Below are 10,040 nucleotides of genomic sequence, written 5' to 3' on the forward strand. Positions count from 1 at the left end.
CTTTCTCCTTCTGATCATATGAATTCATTCCTTTCCTTACATATAAGTTGGCTAATTAGCCACTTTAATCCTTCATTTTTTTTAACTTAAACCATTTCTCTTTTAAACTTTCTTATTTAACCAAACGGTTAAATTATCCTTTTTACTCGATCATTTACGTATTATTTATATCCATATAAATAATACTAATACAAGATTATTACTTTCCGTCAATAATCTTCCAATTTCTATTCTCGAAGCTTAATTGGCTAATTTACACTTTGGTCCTTGAAACTTTTCAAAAGTTACAATTTAACCCAAACGCATCCGCGTCCAAATTTTAAAAGGTCTCCGATTGACCCGAAACTTTTACCACATATACTATAAAACATTTCGCGGACCTTGGCAAAATAATATCCCTTCGGGTCTTATATGGTTAAATTACCATTTTAGTCCCTGTACTTTATTTCGAGTTTTTCTTGACATTTTTCTTTTCTAATTCCAATTCCAACTTTAGAATTGGAATATAATATTAAATTCCTCGCAATAATCTTTTTCAAAACCGTCCTGCTAAAATTTTATACTTATCTAAATTTCTCGGAAATCCTTCCGATATCGCTACTCCGGCGATGCAACACTGGACACGTGGTCCAATTAAATACTTAAATATTTTGGGGTGTTACAAACCTTGTCTTCTCCATGGCGGAAAAGGAGTGGAGAAGACTGGTTCGTGATCATTTCCATGATGGAGAAGACAAACCATTCGTCTTCTCCAGTATGGAGAAGACAATTCTCCATGGTTTCTCCATGGACATAGAGAAACCCTGGACACAAAGAAACCAAATCTGATTTCAGTTCACCGACGAAGCGTTTTTAATATTTTTTATAAATTGACTCTGTTTTATATAATGTATATTTTTTCGGTTTTAAAAAATTATTAATAATTCATATAAATTTAATAAAAAATTATTATTATTTGTTAAATTTTGTAGGAAGAAGGTTTGTTTGTATTGTTAATAATATTAACGTCTAATTATAATATAATTGATACCGATCTAGAAATGACCGGACTCCAGGCATCGCCTAGGTAACCTAGACTCGCCCATGATATAATTAAGATCAGCACCACGATCAAAGATTGCCAACATAATCACTCAGGATCGCCCAGATGCCTTGAGAGCACCCCGATTAGAGTTCTGTAATACCCCAAAATATTGAAGTATTTAATTGGACTACGTGTCCAGTCCTGTTTCGCCAGGGTGGCGATATTGGAAATAATTTTCGAGAAACTTAATACTATATTTCAATTCTAAAGTTAGAATTGGAATTAGAAGGAAAAATGTCAAGAAAAGCTCGAAATAAGGTACAGGGACTAAAGTGGTAATTTAGCCACTACGATTTAAAATGGAAATTATTTCGCCAAGATCCGCGAAATGTTTTATAGTATATGTGGTAAAAGTTTCGGGTCAATCGGAGACCTTTTAAAATTTGGACGCGGATGCGCTTTAGGCTAAATTGTCACTTTTGAGAAGTTTAAGGGCTAAAGTGTAAATTAGCCAATTAAGTCTCGAGAATAGTAATTAAAAGATTTTGACGGAAAATAATAATATCGAGTTAGTATTATATATATGAATATAAATAATACGTGAGCAATCGAGTTAAAATAATAATTTAACCATTTGGTTAATTATTGAAGTTTAAAAGAGAAATGGTTTAAGTTAAAGAAATGAAGGATCAAAGGGGACAGTTAACCAAGATATATAAGTAACTTTCCTTAAGAATAAGGAAAGAAGAAATGATCAGAAGGTGATGGAAACAGACGAAGGGAATTTGACGATCGTCGTCGATCCGCCGCCGTTTCGCCGTTTCTCGTCCAAATCGCGAGTTCTTTATATCGATTCGTTCAGAATTCGATTCTCTATCATCGCTAAGCTTCAAATCGAGGTAAGCTTGACGTTTTTATTATGAGAATTGATAAATAAGGGTTATTTCGTTTTAACGAATTAAACGAATCGTAATCGCGTTTCTATTGGCGTTTTTGATGATATTTGAGATGGTTATTAATGGAAATCGTACTAGAATCGATTTTGGATGTTTAAGCACGTCGGAATTGGCCCGGGGAATGAACCCCGGGGCTGCACATTGGCAGCCGTATGCTGCACGAACGTGCAGTACACGTTCGTGTAGCATACTGCACGAACGTGCAGTACACGTTCGTGTAGCAGACTGCACGAACGTGTAGCACACGTTCGTGTAGGACACTACACGAACGTGGAGCACACGAACGTGCAGCGTACTGCACGTTCTGCACGAACGTGCAGTACACTGCTGCACGAACGTGCAGTCCTTCGCCGAGTGAGGAATCCTGATTTGGGCTTTCTGGGCCCTGACGCGACGCAGAAACTCGATTTCAAACAATTTCAAGTCGTGTAATCAATCGTGATTCGATTGAATATCAAAACGTAAACTAGGACGTTTAAAAGAGAAGTGTGATTAAGAGATTATCAAAGTTAAGAATCGTATTTGAAATACGATTATGTTAACCTAAGTTTATAACTTAGGATTTTGATACTAAGTCAACGTTTATGGATTAAACGTATAGGTAACTCGATTAAGTAACTGACGTACCGACAAGCTATCAAGCCAGTTTGCGGGAGTGGATATGTGATTGGACAACGCATGGAGCTTACGCTTGCGGGATTATAATAATGCAGTTTTGGATAGCGGTCACTGTGAGTGGCAATTTACTTTCACGTATTATTATAAAAGTCATTGTCTTATATTATGAATGTTATTATTATATTCATTGTATCTATATGATTTGTTCATATAAGATATTACGCTTGATGAGTTTGATTATGCACGTTTTTGTATTCATTGTTTAAATATGAATAGTTAGTATGAGATCTATAGAAGTCAATACCTATTAAGTGTCAATAGGCTATGAGATTATCAGTAAGTCATTCTAGCGTGTCTAGATTGTCAATGAGATCACGAAATGCGCATACGATAAGAGTGCGATACGAGAGTGAACTCGGTTAAAATAACCTGAGCCCCATGAGAGTGAACTCGGTTAAGTAACCTGAGCCCCGTATCTAGTGGGTTGGACCCACCAGTGAGTTGGACTCACACTTTGGGATTAAGAGATTGGTTGCGACTGACGTGGTCGAGTGTGAACACTCCCGGGTTGGACCATTTGGATCAAGTTGATTCGATTATATAAGTTTAGCGAATCAAGGATTAGAGTTTTGATAGAGTCTGTTAATTAGGAACGTTTACTGTGTGCTTATATTATGTATGGAATTTGCATACGTATTAAGCGTGTGACGCTATATTTTGATAATACTATAAGTAACTTGCAAACTCACTCAGTATTTTCCCAAATACTGACCCCTCACTTTGATGTTTGCAGGTAGTAGAAGTCGGATCAGACAAACCATCTCCATTGTGCCAGAAGTCATTGGACTTGCACAAGTATGAGTTACATGAGCTGCAGTAGTCAGTAGTTGTCAATCTAAGATTGGTAAATTGATTTCAAATAGTTAGTTTTGAATGTAAACTCTAATATGATATTTTAATATCTATATTATATTATTTAAAGAGTTTTCTGAAAACGTTTTATATATAATAATATGTTTTCAATTGCGAAAAATTATTAATGGTTTTAGGCTTGCTACGGGTTTCGGAGCTACCACTCCCATTCCCTAGCGCCGGTCTCGGCTCAATAATTTGGGTCGTGACAAGTTCGACGACAACACTCTGAAGGGATCGCCCAGCGCCCGGAACGCTCTGACAACATCGCCTATGCTTCCATTATCCCTCTATCCGGGATAGTCAGAGAACGTGGCCTGAGAACCATCAGAAAATGTGGCCCATACCCACGATTTTTCAGTCAAATAACTGGTCATGGACGCCGTATAAATAGAAGACCATTGAGGTTTGAGAAGGTAATCGCACAAATCAGACTCAAATACTTCTTCACTCATTTACTTACCAAAGAATCCTTCTGACTTAAGTATCAAAGTGACTTTCAGGCAACACCAGCCTGAAGTCCTTTGAACTTTCATTGTTACTTGTGTAGGAGATACTGACCAGGCGATCTCGGAAGTTTGAGCAGTATCAATAAGGTAAAATTAAAAGATTATTTTAAAAAAAAAATTAAGTGAAAAGAGATTAATTTAATATTTTGAAATACAATTGAAAGTCAAACACGTAGATCATGGTACAATTGGCCGTATTTTTACGTTATGGTGCAATTGGAAAAAAAACAAGGGTGAATATAGCTTTCGAGTCATTATGCCTATATACAAATACTTTTTAGACAAAAAAAAAATGATTTTCTGACCATTATTTTTAAGAGTTTGTCTGAGCTATATCCCCTTGTGCACCATGTTGATAAGAATCGGCAAAGACCTTATATCAAAATTTTAGTCAAAAGTTGAATTTTACCGGTTCAAGTCGGATTAACCCTAGTTTGGTTCTTAAGACACCTATAATAATGAAGTTTGAACCATACATCAAATGATGTAGATAAGGTTATCGCGACCAAATTTGAACTAAACTTTTCCCTGTTAAATTAGAGGAGACTATGAACAAAGTCAAGATCACTTTAATATTAATTGTTTTTCTCCAAAATAAGATTTACTGTAATATATACTTCTACAATCCACTTAAATTTAACTTTGTTTTGATAAAATCGATCACCCATATGAGATTATATCAGAACAAGTTAAATTATAAAGGTCGGGCTTTGATCTGATCCCACTATTTTATTACTACTTCACTCTACTCACCAGCTTTGTGTTTCATTTTCAATAGTTAATTTTATTTTTTTACAATAAAATTATTTAAATATTTTACACTTAAACTCATAAATTATTCAACACTTACAAAACATATCTATATATTTATTTATAATAAAAAATATTTTCAATTTTAATAATATATTTTTTAAATATTTCATATACTTTTAAATATATAATATATATTTTTTATATATATATATATATATATTAAATAATAAAAGATATTAATATATATTATATTTATAAATTATTGAATTAATTATTGTAAATCCATTTTATTTAATGTTACATATTCATATTTCCGATTAAATTGGACATATTTATTCGGATTATATTGTAACAAAAACTAACAAAGGTTTAATAATAACATTTATAATAATAAAGGTACACTATAATAGAGTTCTCTATTTCATCTCCAATAGTACTCTATTTTATGGTTCACTATAATTTGGTGTGCTATTGGAGATGGCCTAAAACAAACTATATAATGAACTTTTTATATTAGGTTATAGGTATTATTTGACTCAGATTTAGATATTTCTAATTTCATTTAAGTTATGTGTGAATTTAAATCTATATTAATTCTGTTTTCCTTCAGCATTACAGATGGCAGCCTAAGAGAGCATGTCCACATGCTTTCTTTCATTCCGGATTGGTTGCTTATTAATTAATTACTACTAAACTGGTTATTTAACCAACTTAGTATTTTGCTTATAAAATTTTCTAGTTTTACTGTTGGCAAATCAATCATTCTTGCATGTGATTCCTTTGAATCATATTAACATATCACCAACTCCAACATTAGATAAATTGTGCCAAAGGAGTATGAAAAATGATTTTAGTTTCAAGAACTGATTTTGGCTCTGATACTATCAAATACGGGTTTCTGCACATTCATGAAGCTTTTTTTTTAATTAGACTCAACTAGTCATTGCAAGTCTTCCAATATATTCTTCTTAGCTAAATTATTTTCTAATAAATTCTTCTAAATTATTTTCTGATAAATTTTGCTAAATTATTTTTTAAAACTCTTAAATTCAAACTTCTTCTAATGCTTTCAATTAGATTTCAATATTTCTTACATCTTTCATTTTTCTCAATTAAAATTTTATATTTTTCTACAAAGCTTTATATAAGGTGTTATCAATTGTGTGTTCTCCATGTTTGAGATATTTTCGTAATTCACATCTCTTTCCAACAAATAAATTGGTCAAATTACTAGTTTAACATCATTTAATTCACTAGTAGTAAACTGGTTATTTAGCCAAGTAATGTAAATAAAAAGGAGCATGTGGGCAGCCTCTCTTAGGCTGCCATATGTAAGACTGCAGGAATTTCCCGCTGCCTAGGCAGCAGAATTTTTTTATTCCATTTAAAATACAAGTCGAAAATTCAACAACACAATAAGAGAAAAACAAACCTGATCACACAAACTGGAACAGAATAGAAGAATCCTGAACTTAGAATCCTTCTAAACGAGAAACATAGATTAACAAACATGAACAATTAAAAAAACACATTCAATCTCCGGAGATTCTTAGTTTCTGCCACCAAACACATCTTTAAGCTTCTTAACAGTAGCAGCATCAAGAAAAGTAGTTTTCGAAACCAACTCAGAAGGCAAATCGTTAGCAAAAAGCGCGGAATCGGTAATCTGAAGACCCGGTCTCGGACTACTGAAGCTAGCCAAAGCAAGAGCAGAGCCTCCACCAGAATTAATCTGAAAATGCAATAATCCTTGTGGAAATATCATAATATCTCCTTCGTTCAGAGTCTTAAAATAAACTTTATTATCCGTCGAAGAAATAAAACCTGCAGAGATTGTTCCGGATACTACAATGATTGCCTCGGAAGCTGCAGGATGCGTGTGCATTGGTACGACACCCCCAGCTTCCAAGTCTATATACGAGCCATGGAAAATCCCAGTACATTCAAACCAGGAAACTGGTCTACAAATGCAGGGTTCACGGCAGCTTTGACGAGCGGCATGATTTTTCCCGGGGTCGCCAGGCCGGAGTAAACGAAATCGTTTACGGTGACTGTTTTCTTGCAAGGGTATCCTGCAGGACCATCGGAAGCTGATAAGTCGGCGACGCAAAAGTCCTGCACTAATGCAAAGGAGGAGGAAGAAAGGAGAGAAAATATGAGAAAGATTGGGAGAATCATCTTCTTTTAAGAGATAATTTTTGCTGTGTGTGTTTGTTCTTACAGTTTAGAGCGTGAGTAATAGGAGATATGGCAGATGTTTAGCCATTTATATAGTAGAGTGATGGAGATTTTTTAAGTCATTGCAATTTGTTTGTTTGGATTGGTAAAATCTAAAACCAAAAAATTTTAGATGGGATACATACAATGAAATAGTCAGTTTGGTTGATTTATAATTTTTTTTTATTTGATTTGAGCTGGTTTAAGTTCAGTTTGATTCATTTTTTTTGTCAAAGGTGGTAATCGACTCATTAGAGTCTCAATTGATAGTTGTTAGTTACCGAGGCGTGATTCGAACCTACAATATTTTGATGTACTTAGAGGTGTTTTAGCCATCTAAGCTATGCCCACATTGGCGGTTTGATTCATATCGATTTGAACCAAAGTTACATATATGATGATATATGTTAATCTATATATACATTTGTTATGGACAATGGCGGAATCAAAACAAATTTTCAGTCTGGGTTAAACTACATGTAAATGATAATATGAAAACATTATTTGCATAAGGTTTATGTAAATAAACAAAAAAAAATTCTAGCAAATACTACATTAACTTTTTATACTAATTTTGACCATAAGGTAATTATATTCTTCTCATCCGCATAGCTTTAAAGCGTTGTAAAATAGACTGGTCCATGATCCACAATCATATCCGCAAATTCAAACTCAAAACACGTTATTTTTTAATCTGAAATTATGGGTGAATTATCTTTTTATCACAAGATCTGACATTTATTGATGTTCCCATAATTTTATTCATAATTTAAATTAATTCGTTTTAAGTAGTTTGTATCAATTTATTTCTTGAAATATTTATAAAAAATTCAAATAACAAATATTCATCAATTATCAATATAATTTTCTTATCAATTAAAAAAAACATCTGATCATTTTTTTATTTTTATGACTAAGTCGATTTAAATAACTTAAAAATATAATTTAATATAATTATTATATAAATATACAAATTAAATTAATTTACTTAAAAATAATTATTCAAAATTGGAGGTGGTTTGTCTAGAAGAAAAAAGTAGAAATAATTAAAATTAATAATTTTCGATTGAAACTCTGATTTTAAAAGATAGTAAAATATTTTGTGAATCAGATTAGAGAATTAAATTAGAGCATTGATAGAGAATTAAAGCAGTTTGGTAAATAATTAATGGTTTGGTAGAGAGTGGCTCCTTGCTTGTTCGTTGACACTCAAATACCTCTTTTATTAGCTTTTCACAAACGAGCCTATTTTAAGGGCCTTTTTATATAAAACCCCAAATTATTGGAAAACTTACCCACTGCATTTTTTTTGAGTTAATCTATATCCACTAGTAGGACTGTGCAAAAACCGAACCAAACCGAACCGTTTCACCGAACCGAACCGAAATTACAATTACGGTTCGGTTATTTGGTGACTATGGTTCGGTTCGGTTTGTAATTAGGTAAAAGTTTGGTGTTCGGTTTTCGGTTCGGTTTGAGCATTTTAAAAACCGAAAAAACCGAAAAACCGAACAATTAATAAAAAAATAAAAATATTATATATTAATATATATAAATTTATATTTTCTTGGTTTAATATTTTAATTATAGTTGATATATAAGTTAATAAACTTCATATAACATATAATTATGCTAATAACTTTCAAAAAAATTTAATATTAGAATTTATTTTATGATAAAAAAATTAAAAAATAAAGAAAGTAAAAAATTTCGGTTTTTCACCGAACCAAACCGAACTTTTCAGTTCGGTTTGGTGTAAGCCAAAATTAGAATTCGGTCCGGTTCGGTTTGTGATTTTTAACAAACTTCGGTGTTCGGTTTGTTCGGTTCGGTGACCGAACCGACCGAACTAACCGAACGCACAGCCCTATCCACTAGTATTACAAAAAACTTGTTTTTTGAAAACGTGAATTGTCGTTGTGAAAATTTAAAATATGGTTGTTAAAAGTTTTTAACAACGATAAACGTGGTTGTGCGTGTTGGCGTAATGTAATATTTTTTATAACGATTTTTTTAAATAATGGTCGTTGCTATAGGTTTTACAAAATCTATAAAAATTGGTTGTTAAAAGTTATAAGTAACTATAAAAAATTGTTGTCAAAACATTATAATATTAATTATTATTTTAATATGTTATATAATTTTATAATTTTTATAATTTAAAATACAATTATTATTAAAATTTAATATTTTTTATTTTTTGATTGATACATTACAACAAAAGTAAAAATTATTTTTATAGTTGATACATGTCGATCTTTAAAGGGTCGCCCGTACTGTTTTTCCTGCACAAGTAACAAATATAAGCTCAAAGGACCTCAGGCTTGCTCAGCCTGAAAGCCACTCCGATGCTTAAGTCAGAGAGGGTTTTTTGGTAGGTAAATGAATGTAAGAGTATTTAAGTCTTATTTGTGCTTACCCTTCTCAGCATTCGGTGGCTTCCTTTTATAATGAGTTTAAGGCGGTTGTTATCTGGTAAATCGTGGGTTTGTCCCACGATTATTGATAATGGTGAATGCACGTTCCCGATTATCCCGGGTAGTGGGTGTCAGGGAACGGAGTGGATGAGGTCGTCTAGATGGCAGACCTGGATGAGTTCGCCCGAGACAGACATGGGCGACACTCGTACTGTTGCTGGGCGATGGGAGGTTTGGAGACCCGTTGGGCGAGCATAGCATTTGTTAGGCGATGCTTGGAGCTCTGATATTATTAGGGCGGTATCAGATGTCCCCCCCTATAATCTTGCTAAGTCAAAGACTTGAAGCGCCAATTTTCAAAATTTGAATTTCCGAAATTTTCGAAATGATTCGAATTCCAAACGTTTCCTTCAACGGTTACGAATCTGAAGCGTTTTTTGACTATAAAAGAACGCGACTTTTGGTTTTTCATTGATTATTTCGAGGAGTTTCCTGCTGTCAGGCATTCGAGTGTCTAACTTGGCGTATAAAAGAGGTACTTGTTCTTTAATTTAAAATCTTTTACTCTTGATTTTTCTATCTGATTCTCTACTTCTGTTGATTTATTTCTCCTGCCAGGCTTTCTTCGAGTTAC

At 32.9% G+C, this 10,040-nt stretch overlaps 1 pseudogene; it reads right to left on the reverse strand.

The window, feature by feature from the left end:
• Positions 1–6,110: 6,110 nt before the first annotated feature.
• LOC126667090 (auxin-binding protein ABP19a-like) lies at positions 6,111–7,109 on the reverse strand (annotated as a pseudogene).
• Between the last annotated feature and the right edge of the window lie 2,931 nt (positions 7,110–10,040).

Source organism: Mercurialis annua, linkage group LG2 (genome assembly GCF_937616625.2).
Source record: "Mercurialis annua linkage group LG2, ddMerAnnu1.2, whole genome shotgun sequence".
Taxonomy (NCBI): Eukaryota; Viridiplantae; Streptophyta; class Magnoliopsida; order Malpighiales; family Euphorbiaceae; genus Mercurialis; species Mercurialis annua.